Genomic DNA, 18648 nt, shown 5'->3' with positions numbered 1-18648 from the left:
GGAGGGAGAGGTGGGTCAGAGAAAATCAACAGTTTCTCTCTGACCCATCTCGACTCTTCCAAGACCCTCCAGTTACTGTCGAACACCCACCGAAACCAGAGGCGGTCGAAGTATTTGGGAGAGAAGTCTACGAAGTTCAGCTGTTTAAGAACGTTCCGAGCCTGGTTTAATGGAAGTCACAAAACTATGCCATTTACTACACTGATGATCTGGAGTCAACCTAAAAGGCTTGAAACCGATTGCTACTTCTGCGGGACAATCACAAAAGGGGGAAAAAAAAAAATTATATATCCAAAGGTTTCCTCTGCAAGAAGACCAGTTATTACTACTAAGGATTCTCTGCCTCCAGTACCTCCAAAATAAGATCAGCTGATGAGGAATGAAAGTAACTGTAGTTTACAGCTCAAACGAGTTTCCTTTCTACAGGTACTTCTTCATCTTCATATACTTTATCTGGAACAAGTCGATCAAAGAAACCTGTACTTCTTAAACCGCCTGATTTGAATGATCTTGTTATAGACTCAGAACTATGAAAATCTAGTTCTCAATTACTTGGGTCAAGATTAAAACAAGGGAATTTTTTGGATAAAGGTACAAGAGTCTCATACTTTCGTAAGAGACAAGAGGACTTTATAAGTTATTTTACTAAAGGCAATGATTTACTGTTTTGTGATAATGCTGAATCTCTTTTACAACAACTGGGGTTTCCTGAAAGGTCTGAGTGGTGACTTTTTATTGATGCGTCCAAAACAAGCTTGAAAGCTATTTTACTTCACAACGGGGATAAATATCCATCATTCTCTTTCGCACATGCAACAAATATGAAAGAAAACTACGGAAATATCAAAATCTTACTTGAGAAAATAAAATATTCACAATTTTTATGGAACCATTGTTTTTTTACGCGAATGGGACGGTCGCGCAAGAGATGAACTTTTCGTAGTGAAGAGTTGGCCAAAATGAGTGAATTTAACACCCGGAGTTAAAAATATGGCTGAGGAAATATTCTTGCCAAGTGAAAAAAATTTTCTCCCCCCACTTCATATAAAGCTAGGTCTCATGAAAAACTTTGTTAAAGCTATGAACAAGGATGGTAAAGGCTTTCAGTACCTTAAAATAAAATTTCACCGTGTCAGTAAGGCGAAATTGAAAGAAGGGATTTCTTTAGGCCCACAAATCCCAGAGCTCATAAAGAACGAAATTTTTGACAATAAGCTGAATAAAGTAGCAAAAACAGCATGAGATGCCTTTGTAAGAGTATGTCATGGTTTTCTTAGAAAGAAAAAAGCTGATAATTTCCAGCAAATTATTCAAGAACTTGTTTCTGCTTATAAAGCTCTCAAGTGCAACACGTCTGTCAAAATTCGTTTTTTGACTCACACATAGATTTCTATCCTGAAAATATTGGTGCTGTATCAGATGAAAATGGTAAAAGGTTTCACCAAGACCTGCTGCATATAGAAAGACGCTAAAATGGACAATGGTCTGAAGGAATGCTTGCTGATTTTAGTTGGTGAATTCGACGTGAAACTCCAATTGATCATATGAAAAGGAAAAAAATTACAAAGTAGCTGGAGTCATGTTATTATATAGACATTCTAATGTTTATTCTGCTTAAACTGTTGCACTTTCTTGATGAATTATAACCATTTAGAAAGTTGCAACATGATTTAGCAGAGAAACTTATCTCTTTCGATGGAAACGCTAAAACTTTTAATTCGTTTATAATATTTGTATGAACAATAAATATATGTAACATTTTATTATTTTCAGATAATTATTATAATTTAACATTCATTTGAAAGTTGTTTGATTACCAAAATATCTTCAAACAACATGAAATAACACAATTCGTTTATTAGAATATTTATAATAGTGGTAATTGTGAACTAATGATTGTATAATGCAACGAGAGCTTTGGCCGATGCGAACCGTAAAACAAAACAAACGGTTGATCATAAGACCAAAAGACGAATGCATCAACTTGCTGTAAAGATAGGCTGGGCAAGAAGTACGCGTCCCGCATTCAGTGTGAGATTGACTATATCACATCTGTCAGGAATTTTATCGCCAAGGTTCACAGGTTCGCGCGCGAACTACGGACCCGTTATCACACATTTAACAAGTCAAAGCTACTAACCATCAGGCAGCATATTGTTGAGAGAATACGTATACTATCTGACGCTAAGAGAAGTCTAGAGCGGAGGGAGAGGTGGGTCAGAGAAAATCAACAGTTTCTCTCTGACCCATCTCGACTCTTCCAAGACCCTCCAGTTACTGTCGAACAACCACCCAAAACAGAGGAGTTCGAAGTAATTTGGAGAGAAGTCTACGAAGTGCAGCATAGACTGGACGAAGACTCAGAAAATATAAATAGCTTCAAGGAGTTATGTGTTGCCCCCATAACACCTGATAAAGAATGCCCACCCATCACTAAAGAGGAGGTGAAAAAAGTATTAGGAGGGATGAAGAACTATTCCGCACCGGGACCAGATTGTATCAAAACCTTCTGGTGTAAGAAGTTTCCTTCAACCCATCAACATTTGGTCCGTATTTTCACCTCATATTTGAAGTTGGAAGAGCCGCTTCCGGAAATGTTGGTGGAAGGGCGCACAATACCTTTGCCGAAAATAGGAAACTCAGCTGACCCGAAGAATTACAGGCCAATAACTTGTCTGAACACACTTTATAAGATATTCACAGCTATCCTAAATGATAGGATTGTTAGGACAATTGAACCTGTGTGGCAAGAAATGTATGAACAACGAGGCTCAAAGAAAGGCGTAGCCGGGTGTCGGGAGAACCTGCTCATCGATAGATGTGTCTGCAAAGATGCAGCATTCTACCAGTGTGACCTATCGATGGCCTAGATTGATTATCGGAAAGCTTTTGATTCGACCTCCAATAGACTTATCATCTGTCTTTTGGAAATCTTAAAGGTTCATCCGCAAGTAGCTAGGTGCATAGAGAGATTAATGTTGCTTTGGAGAACAAGACTGACTACCTCATCTACAAAAAATCGTGTGACAACTAACAAGGTCACCATTCAGAGAGGTGTCTTTCAGGGCGACACAATAAGCCCACTCCTATTTTGCCTTACATTATTGCCACTATCTCTAGCACTTCGCCATTCCGACAGGTACTTATGCGGAAAACCTGCAGATCGAAAGTACAAGGTAACTCATGTATTTTACATGGACGATCTTAAGATTTATGCTAAAAACAAGGAGCAACTACATCTAGCTCTAGGGATTGTCGAACGATATACTAAGGAAATTGGAATGGAATTTGGGTTAGACAAATGCGCCAAGGTTTTTTTGAAGCGAGGAAAGCTTAATGGCATCCCTAAAGATCCTGAGCTCGTTCATAGAAGCGCTATACGACACCTTTGCGCTGGAGAATGAAAAGAAAGGGAGGTATCGAGACCTTATAAGGGAGTTGCAACGATTGTACCCGGCATATTCTGTTGAACTAATCGTCCTTATCATCGGCCCTCTTGGAGGTGCCAAGCTTTCACTTGCTAATGGTCTCAAAAGCAACCCTGCGTTTCAACAATATGCTAAAAGACTTGCGGGAAAAATGCAGAAGGCATTGGGTCCTTGGGTCGCTCCGCGTTCTTACGGTGCACGAGGCTTTCGCTGGATCGTCGTATTGATTCCTTTACAGACTGTAACCACCTATCTCACGGTCGTGAGACGGGGTTGTGGCTGAAATTTTACCGCGATTTCGCTGGGAGCGGGTGCAATTTTCCAGATTAGGACCCGCTCCCGGTGAATAAAACCGAAGGGCCTACGTCAAAGCCACCGAACGCGTCTTCGGGTTGTGGATAGAGGGTCCCTGTATCAAAGGTTTCTGCTGAATTTGGTTACAAAAATAAATAGGCAGTCACATAAAATTGTTCACGGGTGGTCCCGAAGGAATTACCCCCAAGCGGAGGTGTGGAAACCGTGCCGAAAGCTGAATGGAACCTGGGTTAGATGTCTATAACGGTGAATCTGAGATACAGGGCGACCTCTCAGAGTACGCAGCCTTATCCTTGCATGCGGGGCTCTACAAAAATGGACGAACCCCTTTCCCTAGCTTCTCATGGGAACAACAATGGCAACACCAAACATAGTTGTAGTAAGTGCTGTTCAAAACAACAGAACGCGCAGGGCTCCCGACAATGTGTCGGCCAACAATGCCGACCACTCTAGAGCTGGAGGAGTCAATGAAGATGGATTCAATGCGATGGATTGGCGGAATCTTAGGACCTTTAGGTGGATGAAGCGACTGAATCACGTCTTGCTAGAGTGCTACAATGCGAGCGTGGCCCCTGAACGGGGTTACATGTCACGGCTGCATGCTCTGTGGTGCGAGAAACACCCGGAGCTATCGCACTTTTCTCATCAACGTCTGCGAAACCATGCCGAACTACTCCAAAAAAAAGGCTATGTAAGCCAAACAACTACTCTACCAGAGCTAGAACAAGCCGGTAACAAAGAAAGAGAGGCGACACTAAGATCAACCGCGTGCAGGCATCCAAAAGAGGAAGCACGATGCTCTATGACCCGGAGAAACATCTACACCAAGGTTTCTCTCAAGTCTAAAGATCTGGCTGAAATGGATGACGAGCTTCGTGGACATTTTTCCGAAGAATCCGACCACATCACATCTGGAAAGAATTTTACCGCCAAGGTTCGAAAGTTCGCCCGCGACCTCCGGACCCGGCATCACACACTTAACAAGTTAATGCGGGTGACCAGCAGGCAGCATGTTGTTGAGATAATACGCATACTATCTAACGCTAAAGAAGTCTATAGCGGACGGAAACGTGGGTTAGAGAAAATCAACAGTTACTCTCTGACCAATCGAGACTCTTCCAAGACCCTCCAGTTACTGTCGGCCAACCTTCCCAAGCCAGGGGAGGTCGAAGTATTTTCGAGAGCTTGAAGGATCTGTGTGATACCCTCATAACACGTGATGCATAATGCCCACCCATCACTACCGAGGATGTTAAAAAAGTATTAGGGGGGATGAAGAACTATTCCGCAACGGAACCAGATCGTCTCAAAACCTTCTGGTGGAAAAAGTTTCCTTCAACCCATCAGCATTTGGCCCGTATTTTCACCAGCTCATAAATTAGGAAAACTCTATTGGCAACAAACACAGGCCAATTGGAAGGATGTTTTTCTAGCCAAGCCAAAACTGTTACGGAATCAGTGTAACAGTAAACAGGTATTTTATCCAATGACAAAGTTTCCATGACAAACTAAGGTGTCTTATTTAGCAACGCAGCTCCACAAAACTCCAAACGAGGAATTTATACATATTTGACATTAGGCAAACAGGAGCCTGTTTAAAATCTTCACTAAGGATTTTAATGTAAATGGAAGTTGAATAAGCTTTTGACGAAGCGTCAGAAAAGCCATGAATCTCGAATTCAGTGTTTTTCTGCAGTTGTCGTGTCCATCTGGGGCCTTTAAGTGCTTCTAATTTTTACGGAGAACCATGATAATTAAACCATTGAATTTTAAGATCATCATGTTCTCCCAAGGGACAATTTTCCAATAGTTCTGGTTCATTTGCGGCCCATTTTCGCAAATGGAAAACGCCAGCTTCTAATCACAGTATTACTTGAGCTCGCGCATGTTTAGTCTCAATCTGACTATCTGCATCAAACAAAACATCGACGTAAATATTATTTTCTAATATAGTTTGGGCTAAGGGAAATCTACTTCCTTCATCATAACCTAACTGCTTAACAACTTTGTTAGTCAAATAAGGAGCACAGGCAGTACCGTAAGTAACAGTTAAAAATCTATAAGCGACGAGCCTTTTATCAGGAGAAATCCAGACAATTCTTTGAAAGTCGCAATCCCGAGGGTAAACTAGAATTTGCTTAAACATTTTTTCAATGTCAGCCAGATAAAAAAAGCGATGTGATCTCCAATTCATAATGATTGAAACCAAATCATTAAGAATCTTGGGACCGATGTAATGATGAGAATTCAAGGAAGAATTATTGGCAGTTAAACTCGAAGCGTTGAAAACAATCCTCAACTTAGTACTGGAACTGCTTTCTCTTAAGATAGGGTGATGAGGCAAACACACAGTTTGTGGAAAACTTTCAAATTCCTTTTCTTGAAGAAGTTTCACGTGCGCAAGGCTTTCATATTCTGCTAAGAAACTGGAATATTTTAACAACAATTCCGATTTCTCCAATAAACGACGAATTACTTTATTCAAAACGATCTTAGCTCTCTCCAGAGATGCACCTATTTTTATGGGAGGACCGTTTTTGAAAGGTAAGCGTATCATGTAACGTCCGTCTTTTGTTCGTTGGTAATTCGTGGCGAAATGCTTATCACAAAACATTTCGTCATCTGTCAAAGTATTTTTAAAGGGAACTTCCTCCAACTCCCAGAATCTGGTGAAGTCTTCGTGCAAGACTTCTGCTGAAATAGCCTGATGTGCTGTAACTGCAATGTTAATTTCTATTTTATTTGTGACTGAGACCGGCCCAGATAATATCCAACCAAAAACGGTACTTTGCGCAGTAAGAGAACCCAATATACCCTGTTAGAAACCAAGAAGTAAACATGAGCCATATTTATCGGCTCCTAAAATCAAATCAAGTTGATGGGAGCTAAACGGATTTCGATGTGCTAACCCTAACTCTTTTAAAAAATCTTCATTCCCACATTAGATCTTACAGGAGGAGTATATGATGTAAGGTGTAATAATACTAAAGCTTGGATGTAGACCTTAGGACAGTTCTTTTGTAAAGGAATTAAATTAAATTCTGCTAACTTTCTTGAAGAACCAATATTAACTCCTCCAACCCCATATACTACTGCTTTAAGCTTTTTGTAGCGTGGACTTAATATTTTAATTGCTCTCTCGGCAATAAAACAACATTCAGATCCTTGGTCCAGCAAAACTCTAAATCTTTGACTTCTTCCATTTTCAGCTTGGAAGGAAATAACAGCCGGCGCGAGTAAGGTTGAGCGCGATAAATTTGAATGATTATTCAGAAAATGAAACGAAACTTTATCGTCTGCTTCTTCAATCGAAACATGATTCACGCCCACCTCCAGGGTGGAATTGCCGGGATCATTTGATGTTGACGCGAGAGAACCTTAAACAGCCAATTGAGAATTACCCGATGCAGAGTCAGTTGGTCGTAAGGTGGGATTTCAATTATAATCATCTGAATGCAACGGGGAATTATGTCTTCTACCGCAGTTGTATCATTTGAATTTACTAACACAATTATGTGTTCGATGTCCAGGCGTGAGACAATTATAACAACTATGATTATTTGTAGCAACTTCCCTAGTCCACAGACAGAGCTTTGAATTGGTTGCATTTGAATAAAGAGTGATTATCCTTACAAAGGAGACACTTTGAGCTAGAAGTTGCATTGTGACTCCTAACTCCCGATTGTTTTGAAGTCCAACTCTTTTCTTGAGAACTTGGACCAGGTTTTGAAGCTATAATAGCCTCCAAAATAGGTATGCGAGTCTCCAAAAATGAGTCAAGTTGCTGATAAGTAGGATAATCAGTGCTAGAACCAATATGCATCTCCCATTCCTTGAGAGTACCAATATCAAACTTTTTAAGCATTATAAAAATAAGTAAATCACTCCAATGTTCTGTTAAGCATTTAAGATTTTTGAGAGCCGCCAATGACTCATTTGTTTAATGCGTAAGTTTTTTAAGTTTTCCAGAATATTATTCGACACATCAGGAAGATTGATAAAGGCTTGTGAATGAGTTGAGATTAAAGCTCTTTTGTTGTCAAATCTGGTCTTTAGCGACTCCCAAGTGGAGATAAAGTTAGCATCAGTTATCGAAACATGTCTTTAAAAACCTTCAGCTTCGCCCTTTAAGGACAATTTCAAATAGTGTAATCTTGTTACATTTGACAAGGAATCGTTTTGAATTATCAAAGCATTAAATAAATCGCGGAAATTCTGCCAATCCTTGTAGTCTCCTGAAAACTCCGGTAAAGTGATTTGAGGAAGTTTAACAGGCAAGGAATCATGACGAATAATTTGAGACTGATTTGAAATTTTAATTAGCCTCAGTCTCAGGAGTAAGCAAGACCAATTGTTTATATAAAAAATCTCGCGCATTGAGATAAGCATCTTCAATAGCGAGATACTTAGACTTTGTGAAATATTCCAATTTCTCACGCTCAGACGACGTAGTTCCAGCTTCAATTTCCAGGTGCAGGGTTTCACAACTCTTCCAGCGTTGGTCAAGAAGTTCTATGCGTGATTTGACAGTTGCCACTGTTAGACAGGCTTTTCAAATTTTCTTCAAATTGGTTTCAGTGCGTAGAATCGCCTGAGAAATCTCTGATAACTCAGAGAATAATGGATCCATTTTAACAAAAGGAGCAATTGAAATTGACTATTGCTGAAAATTCAGATAAAATTGAAATGTCTTATTGCAAACTAAAGAACTTATTTACTTCAGTTTTAAAGCACTCTGACAAAGCGAGCAAATGTGAGTGTACTAGAGCATAATTATGAATAAAATGTCAATAAATCATCACTGAAATACTACGGTCTGAATTATTATTTTGTTCGCCAGAACGAGCCTCTCTCATTATGGGTAAATTAAAGTTGTCATCTTACCACTGAAGAAGATTAGTAATCGATGAAGTCTAACATTAAGTGTGTTGACAATGATCCAAATATCAGCTGGCAAACCTGTTATTTCTTCCTTCAGGTGAAGAATAATGAAAGAACGATCCAGTGAAGAATAACAGCATGAAAGAGTACAGTACAGACTGTTTGGAGAAGGACGACTGCCTTACAGTACGCGCGAAGATCCTGTCACCAGCTTTTCCTTTCGGTGTGACCTAAGGCCGTCATATTTTCCACCTCGTTCCTGTGCTTTCACTCAATAAGATTTCTGACTTTGTTCTTTTCAATACCAATTTCACACTTTTTAATGTTTTTTCACGATCTTCAATCCGGCTCGAAGGACCATTTTGTTTAATGTTTATGTTTATAAATATTTATTTTGGCAGATCAGGATAGACAGAGAAGAATCGTTAAAAATAATAATAAGTTCAAGTTTTATTTTAAATATAGAATACTTGGCAGACTAAAACCATTTTTTAGAACCACACAGATCACTCACTCACTCGTTTATATAGACATTTTTGTAAGATGTAATAATTAATGTCTTTATTCAGTTAATCACTTTACTGATCCGAAAAGATCGGACTACGATCTGTCGCGATTCACTGCTGCTTGCACACTATTTTTCTCAAGCGACAAGGCTATCATCACACACTCAAATTGGGAAATCACATGACTTCAAATATTCTTTAAATAACAAGGAAAATAAAAATAGCTTTGAAATGGGCGATGTCGATAATGTGAAAAATTTTCAATCGCAGAAATCTCATAAAGACGAAACATCACAACATTAAACAATGATGAATTTTGCAATAAGAAGCTTTCTACATAAATAAGAACATAAATTTTATTAAAACACAAATACAATATTTTCTCAATCCGTATTGTAAACTTCTAAGTTTTATATTTTCGAATAAACTGAACCATTATAGATTTTTTCACAAAGTTTGAAGAAAAATTAACACTTATTCATAAAGATAAATTAATATAAATATTGACAATACACAAAATTGCCAATAATATAAACTTGATAAGTTACAAGGCTTTGAAAAACTAAAGAGTACTTTTGTCAATTAACATAATAAAAAACATAATCAATCTTAAGCTTCTTAAGCATAGTCCTCGAAAATGAGAACAGTTTTTGGCTGACTCTGAAAGTGAAGTACAAGATTGTAGTTTAAATTTTCATTTCAAATTTTACTTAATTTCAAAAAGAAGCCGCACTTAAATTACGTAAAGGATTATATGCCCTCACTAAGCCTCCCCCACCCCCCGCCACTTGTAAAAACCCTTCGCAAAATATAACTAGCCCCTCCCTCCCTCTTTCTAACTGTACGTAATTTTTAGTTTCCAGAAATGTTTTCCTTGATCATTAATATTCAAATACCAGAATTTTAATCTCTTAGTACTTTTAACATAGAATCTTTTATTAACAGAATAAAACAGTTTTGTTACGGTGGACTCTGTGTGGGTGCGCAATTCAAACTTTTCATCGCTCACTATCACAGTACCCACGCGTCACACATATGTGACGTGCGCAGAAGAAAGGGAGCTTATTCTAAAAAAAATGAAATCAAGGTTCTTACACATTTTGATAGTTTTTGAGCTGCTCTTTTTAATTAAACCATCGGAGAAAATATCCGAGCGTTATTATTGCTAATAATTGAGTTGTTAGGTACCCGAGTAATAGGGCTTTGGCTCGAGAGCTCGAGATTCCGTGAAACATCTCCCACCTACTCACCATACCATCGACGCGTCTCCTCTATACCCAGTCCGTGAGCCGCGTCTACGACCTATCTCCTTCCACGAGAATGTAGTGGGAGTGGAAAGGGAAGATTTCGTGAGTCTTCCCTCTCTCCTAAGAGTCCGCTCTATCGACTCGACTTCAACCGCTCGTCCTGAAAAATTTCACTTTTCAGAGTAAGGCCCCTTTCCTCGGCGCACGCCACATATACTGCACCGTGACCAAGGCCGTCTATTCTCCTATGCGAACTATATTGAAAACAACGAGATGGACAGAGGGACAAAGAGCGGTGGACAGAGATCTAGCTAATTACTCCACGCGCGGGCTGGACAATAGTAACGATCCTCGCTGTCTTCCCCGCCTATGAACTCGTGCCACTTCTTGTCACTCGTGATCGCCGGATACTCCCAGCGTTCCGCGAGACCACTAAATGTTAATTAACAATGTCAATTGTTAATGAATATTAAAAATCCATAAGAATAAAATCAATGACTTTCTGTTAGCTACCCAAATTTCAAATTTAAGATCATATGATGAAAATCAAAATTCCAATAATATTGGTAATAACTGATAGTAATTTCACCCACTTCTTCTTAAAATCTATTAGCCGACAAATAAAAAAAAACTAATTTGTTCACTAACTAGGATAGCAAACGACATAAATGAATGAGTTTAATATTTTCATCAAGAGTCTGCCTAAATTATCCATACCATTGCCTATGAGGTATATCCTACCCGTTACCTTCAGGCAGTCGTTCATCACTTCTTCCCGATATCGGACTAATTGTCCCAGAGGAAAGATTCGAATTAAAATCCAACTTGCAAGTCGGCATTTTAACTTGCGCGGGACTCGGTACGCGGGTTATCACTCCCATAAGTATGAAATTCGGAACGGCAGTGTCTAACAAAGAGTGTTTTTGAGACGTTAAATTTGAAAAACCAATAGATGGAAATCTGATAAATTCAAAACATATTAGCTGTGTGCAACCAGAGTTAAAAGGGGTTAAAGGACTAGAGTGGAGTGATAGTTTGCGCGCTGGTCACGCGAGTGAAAAAGTGGTAGACGACGCTCCGCGATAGCAGATCATCTGTTCAAAAAAGTCAGAGATTATTATATTAAAAATTGCTTTCACATTTGTGTACATCTCTCTCTCCCCCTCGTATCTCTTTTCTTTCGGTGGGAAGGTGAATCGGGTAGTGAAATATGGAAACTGTTGTGTAGACCTAGAAGACAAAGTTGCTTATTTTTTAAGCAAATACAAGTTGTGTTTAGAATAATTTTCAAGTGTTTTTGAATGAAGCCTCTAGATTTCTAAATCTTAAAAAAAGAAACAAGGGAAATAAAGTCGTTTCATTCCGTTCATAGAACACAACCAAATTTCACAACTACAAGGATTAGGGAGATCAGTTCGGGAGTAATCAAAGTATCGTGCACCACATAAGAATATAAATAGGGCACTCCCTTCAGGGATGGTTTATTAGTTTGGAACCTCCGGAAATGAGTAAAAAGAAAAGGTGAAGCCTAACGGGCAACTTAAACCCCGTAATCCATTCGCTCCTTCGTAATAGTATTTCATTTCATTTTTTGTTTTCTTTTTTTTTCTGAAAGCACAAGGAGTAAATACACGACAGAATCGTGATTTTTAATTAGCCTTCTGTTAGTGTAAACAGGTTTACAGTTTTATGCTCATCTTTCGTGATTACTTGATGATATTCAGTTCTACGAATAGCTCTATAATTTAAATGAATCGGAGCAGACTTATTAACGACAAGATCACAAATAGAGTCAAAGTTTATGACTTTGGAATTTTTATAATTTAGAGTAATACCTTTCACTTTGCAAACATGGCGCTGCTTGCCATCAGGTGACCGTGCTTTAAAGACATATAATTTTGGTCTACCCGAGACAAAAGTATATCGAAATATAGCTTCCCGAACCAGAAACTTTAAACTCATCCGTCATGTCGCCTATTAAACATCTTGTAGCTGGGGTACATTAACCTGCCTGGTTATTACTAGGAAAAATGACAGAATCCGTATCAAAATAGATAATACGACGATCTAGTTTTTTCAAGTAAGAATACAATTTTAAACAAACCTGAGCTGTTGTGTATGCGTCTATCACTACGTTGTTAATAGGCGATGGGGCTACAGCGTCGTCTGTATACATCCACGATGCATAAATATTTTCCAGGTCTACTGGTAAGATATTGGTAAGAACTTTATCCGGACTTTCAATCATGTCAATTAAAACCTTTTGTGTATCTAATATTTCTGTTTTCGAAATATTTTAACGTTGTCCGAATTTAACTCGAAAAAATTCGAACAAAGCTTAGCCAGTGATCGTAAACCAGGATTTTTTTATGTTTTCCGGATCGAGCTGTATATCCTCTAAATCTAAAATTTGTTTCACATATGCTTCTTCACTCTCATCAGTGGTACAATCTGAAGGATATCCACTGGCTTCATGTTTTAGCTTAAAAAATATATTCATGTATTGTACAAACAAACCGCCGATTTTTGAGTCAGGGTCATAGTGAGTTGTCACATATTGACAAATATCAAAAATCGATGTTATTTTGTACCCATTTTCGACAGATACATTGAGTTCATCAGAAACCCATGTTCCCCCTATTTCTTTCTTACTGATATTATCTGCATGTGGACAATCTTTCTGTAGCCTATGGGAAATTTTCCAAATTTTGAAATAAATAGATATAAGGAACAAACATCCAGATAAGAGATTTTTATATTGTATCTTGCCTGATAATAGGAAAATGTATTTCCTGTTCTTCACCCGTAGAAAGCATCGCGAGGATTAAGGGCACGTGCTTTAGAAGAGGATGGTCTTTTAAGAACTCTCTCAATTCAGAATCTCTGGATTTTAAACTATCAAAGTCACACTTCCACATCTCAACTACTTTGTATCCCTTTTCTCGGAGTAGTTCAGTTTGGGCTCGTGTACGCTCAAAACAGTCACTCATGCTCTCAGAATTTTTACCCACACCTATTTTTTTATGACGATTAGTTTGATTATACCTAGGACAACCGTGCCAGTAACAAGCGTGAAACTGAGAAACATTTTTTTTTTTATTTCTAAGCGTATCCTCATAATAGCCATCAACTATTATACCTTCAGGTAGTCGGTATTCTAGAGTTCGGCCAGTATGAATGATTTCTATGTCTAATTCACGCTCTACACATAGAAGCCATTCGATAGCCTTTTTCGAGTGCTTATTTGCTAACCGATAACCCCCATATGGTAGGACACCTATTGTGTCAGACTTTAAATCATTTTTCCTAAAAACTACTGAGCAAGCTGAAGCAATGGTGACACTTTCGACAAAAGGATCAACCCTAGTAACTTGACAAATTCTTTACGCCCCTCTAAGGACATTGTATCTGGGGAGTAAAAATGTGTATCAGGTAATTTACCTACATATCACTCATTCTGTGGTGTATTGAAGAGGTGTGGAAATGTACCTTTCTTTGCCTCTTCTAAACCGAAGGCTGCCGGCATAGTACCTAATGGCATGTGTAGATAATTAATACTATCGATAAATCGTGTTTTTTTTACTTTTAGCAAAATTACGCTAGTAACATTTAAAATAAGCTCAGGCGGTTCATTCGTACCTCTATTCTTAATAAGTTATCTAAGAATGAATTGAGCATCGAAACCTTTCGCATTGGGTGCTTTGCATACGGTCTCATCAAAATGCTTCAAATCACGAATAGCCAACTCGGTGAACTAAGTTACAGGATCTTTATCGAAAATATACTGACGTACACCACACCATTGAGATTTTACGTTAGGATCAGGATCGTTTATACAATCTTCACAAACCTGCTGTGCTACACACAAATTGGTTTATGAATCTTGGTTGATTCATCACCTTCGGCCTTTTCACACTGCTGTGTTTCAAAGTCATAAAAAATGTATGCAACCTTTTCAGTTTTTGACTTTCCTCTTTTATCTTTTTCAATTTGTAAGGGTTCCATAAAACAAAAATGATTAATTGAGCAAAGTTTTTTACACGTTATACAATCAGAGAAGTCACATTTATGTACCTCCCCTTTCTTGGTTTTCTCAGAGTTAAGTAACTTTGAACAGCCATTGCATATTTGTAATACAGCACAAATACATTTTGCTGTAGACTGTGAATTGGTAATTAAATGTTTCCTGAAACACTCGACTCCATAAAAATACCGTCGACAGTCTCCACATTTGATATTATCATTTTTTTCATTCATGTTACCATTGACCTTACATGACGGCGAACTAAAACACGCATCACATTTCATTGTGCATCTGTGATCAGATTGTTTAAAACGAGACTTATTACAAGGCACACAAAACTTCTTTGCTGCGCCAGCCCCGATTAAATTTAGTATGGCACTATAATGGAAATTGGAAGAACCTCCATAAAGTAAAAAAAAATTGTGTTTGATCTCACTACCTATATTTGTGACTTCTAAACTACTCTCGTAAATAGCATTATCCCGCCCTCTCTCGAAATCTTTGAAATTAAAAACTTTCATTGTAATCTGAGCTTTTGCCAGATATTTATGATATGCAATTAGCTCAGACAGGCCACATCCAATATCTGGTATTATCACACCAGCATCTCTTGTAAGCTTTTAAGCTGCCCTAATTTGTGCTTTGAGCTTATCCCTATCACTTTTCTTCTATACTCTTTTTTAAAATTGTTATTATTTGAATCAGTCTGCCGATTTGTATTCGCAATCGCTACTACGATGTCCTGTGGTAAACACGTGTTATTATGTTTAGCTCTAGTATAAACTGATTTTTTAAAAACTTTGCTAGTTAGCTTCACACGGCGTTTTCCTGCTATTACACTCACGCGTGTAATCTCTACTACAAAAGTAAGGGGTAAATATGCTTTCCAGGCAACTCCTTTTTTTTTATCCCCATCCGATCCAAACACAATACCCACTCCATCAGTTTCCTTGCACCGCGAGACTATACAATTGTATAGCTCTAAAAAGGCTAATTCCACCAAAAAACTGGATTATTCTCCCCAGGAGATACAATTCTGAAAGTTAATTTCCTTCCATTTTTGTCGAACTTTCTTACATATTGGTCAGTTTAATTTGTTTTTATTATAGAGGGAGCTAAAATGTCTCTCTCATTCCTACCTTGTGGTTGAGCATCATGTAAATCTTCCGAGAGACTTCCGACAGCTTCATCAGCCATCGACTGGCCATGAGAGTCTTGTGCTGTGGGAGATAAGCTAACCTCCATAACTTTGGATGGGCCTGCAATCGCTCTAATGTCTGCAGCTGCCGTTAGATCAATTGGCCTTTGCTTCCTATTTGACCCTTCTTGAGTCAATAATGTGTTTTTCACACTATTTTGAACTTCTAAAAAAATAATCATTAAAAATTATTCATTCTTTATAGACCGGAGTTTTGCAATATAAGTTATGTATATATTCGTATAATTCGCATTGCCTTTTCTTTTTAATTCAGATGTAGATTCGTTCATTTGTTTACGCATTTTCTGCTCCTTTTGTACTTCCTGAAGAACTTTTCTTTGTTTCTTCTGGACATCCTCGAGATTTCCCTTTGAAACCATCTTTGCCCTGTATTCATCCTGTTTTCTTTGAGCTTTTGTCAGTCTATCTTGTTTTGCAAGCTCTCTGTTTATATTCTCATTTTTCAATTTACGCTCCTTTTTTAAATTTGCCTCTCTATTTTGTGAAATTTTCTTTAATCTGATTTTCCTTTCTTTTGCCATCTTAATTTTTTATTTTTCTTGCATTTTGTCTTATCTAACTTTTTCTCTATCATCCTTTTGTTTATGTCTATTCTGCTGCACTAATTGCTCCGCTTGTTTTTCTAATTTGCGAATCTGGTATAATGTCCTCGTCAAAGTCCGTTTCGTCATCATCAGTTTGTATTACTATGTTACTGTCCATTTTTTTATAATATTTTTTAGTGACTCTAGGATCTCGTGCTACACTTCCCTCACCAAACATAAATTCTTATGAGCCTTTTTGCTTCTTTAAGCACACAGCTTTTACCATTGAATCAGAATGGCCCCTCTTTTTAATTAATTCTACAGGTTTTTCTTAGGAATCTGCCTCCGTCTGATTCCTAATTCTTTTATAATGTACCGCATCGGCATCCAAAACTTTTCTGGATTTATTGCTCTGAATTTCAGCTTCAACAAAAAGAGAATTCACGTTTATAAAAATGTAATAATAAAACATTAAAAAGAGTTTTACATACCAATGAGAGTTTGTATATTATTTATTGCAGAGTTTGTCTCTCTCTGCATTTTCAAATATTTCCTCAATGTCATCAGTAAAAGTATGTCACCCTTCCTTTGTATGGCTGTTTGCACAACTGCACCAAGTTGCCCTAGTGAATCACAGTGGGTGATGTACCCTTCCAACGTGGCAAGAAGAAGCATTCTGTCATCTTCTCTCTGATGAGTAATCACTTCCTAGTTAGTTTGATTATCCATTTACATTATTAATGTTTATTGTACACTCAAACTTATAACTTTAATATACACTGATAAACTCCTCACAGAACACAGCTAAATTTTTTACACTCAACAATTGTACAAAATACACTGTGAAAAACTAATGACTGTCGACCGTGCTTCACGTTGGAACATATAGTTAAGACTCAGCTTCATCCGAAAATGAAAACCTTTGGAAAAATGTTACGGAAAAACACTATTAGATGTGATCCTCCCACTATTACTATAGCATTCCAGCTCTTCTACCAAAAAAGATCTAATCCCCCTTCTGATCTGTAAGTAGTGACATATACTCAAAAACTAATGTCTATCATAGAATGGGGGTTCGTCGATAAAGTGATACAGGAAAACAATAATTGCCATAGCACCGCCACTGCTTTTCTTTGTTGAAAATCTTTTTCGCACGATCTTTAGACCGTTAACCCCGTAATTCATTTCATGATTTGCACACAGTGTCGTTATCCATGATTTGGTTTTCTTTATGAAAGTTTCACGGTGATTTGAAAATAAAAATGAAAATTGTAAACATTTGCTTCCATCACAGAGCTGAATATATAGTAAGGGTCAATTTATATCAGTCATACCCATGAGTGTCCAATGGGACTGAGTCGATAGTTGCTAATACGTGTATCCTATTTGCCACTTCGGTAGGCTCTACTTTTTCGCTAATCAATTCTGCCCCCGATATACTATCCGTTTGCATCCTAATCACCTCAACGTATATCATCTGGAAGGAAGTGGGATCTATATTGACTTAGGCCAACAAATACGTCTACGCGGTGACATGGCTTGTAATCAGGGTTATCGTGGATCTAGGCTTCTATTACCATTTCTATAGGCTCAGTTCCGCTTGCACTGCTATCAATGGCCGATGATGTCCCGAAACCTAGTTCGTCGTCGGACATATGGATTCCCTGAATTCTTTTCATATCGATTGTGGCCTGAAATGCCGCGCTTTTAGAACCTGTATCTGAGGAATAAGGCCACTTTGAGGTTTCTCAATCGGCCCTAACATTAGTCTGGGACAGTGTCGCGGTGTTAAAAGGGTCTTTGGGTATATGAGAGTCCCTAGTTTCCGAACGATCGCTTGAGTTGTGCCTGACTCTAGGGATGGGTTTAATCGGGCTAGCCGAGATTTCAGTCACGGTAGCTAGTGACTGAGAAACAGCAATGACCATGCTTACTGCTCCTCCTTGGCGTTTCCCGAAGACTTTGGGCAATCCCTAGTTATAAAGCCCACTGCTCTGCGTTTATAACAGCGGAACCTCCTACGAGCTGCACAACCCTTCAGGTATGTCCAGGCTGGTCACAATTAAAGTAGACAACTTCTTTTTGGTCTCTCACCGGAGCGTCGTCCTTTATCTTACTATCAGTAGAAGCCTTCGTGTTCGGATGACCTCCCCCATCCTTAAAAGCCTCTAGTGGAGTCTTTTTACTACCGTCAGTCTGGTTATTATTATTATTTCTTTTATTCAAATTTTTAGTCGGGTGAACCCGGTTATACATCATAGCCATGGACTAAGTTGAGTGTCTGATGAGATTAGGATGTTATAAGTCAATCCAATACGTTTGAAACCCCCTGCGATGATGTTGTGGGTATACAATTAAGAGTGGTCGCTAGCGTTGGAGGCGACAAGAGTCAACTCTGGATGCTTTCTTACAAGGAAACTATCCCAGGTGTCCCTCACCGATTTTGATGAAACTGCAATATGTTGTAATACATCGAAAAATAAGAGACACGTATTTTTTTTTAT

At 38.3% G+C, this 18648-nt stretch overlaps 1 protein-coding gene across 7 annotated transcripts in view; it reads right to left on the bottom strand.

Annotated features, from left to right (window-relative positions):
* Positions 1 to 18648, bottom strand: part of LOC117171614 (WD repeat-containing protein 13-like) — a 138985-nt gene that overhangs the window by 91616 nt on the left and 28721 nt on the right. For 2 of the 7 annotated variants that reach the window (XM_033359078.1, XM_033359079.1), the window contains one exon: positions 16636 to 16834. The exons of 4 other annotated variants lie outside the window; for them this stretch is intronic. The gene's annotated coding sequence lies outside the window, so the exon portion shown is untranslated. Of the gene's footprint in view, positions 1 to 16635; positions 16853 to 18648 lie in introns of all 7 variants that reach the window. One more of the 7 variants, XM_033359080.1, reaches the window with a different exon arrangement.

Source organism: Belonocnema kinseyi, chromosome 4 (genome assembly GCF_010883055.1).
Source record: "Belonocnema kinseyi isolate 2016_QV_RU_SX_M_011 chromosome 4, B_treatae_v1, whole genome shotgun sequence".
NCBI lineage: Eukaryota > Metazoa > Arthropoda > Insecta > Hymenoptera > Cynipidae > Belonocnema > Belonocnema kinseyi.
This window is presented reverse-complemented; position numbering and strand designations above follow the sequence as displayed.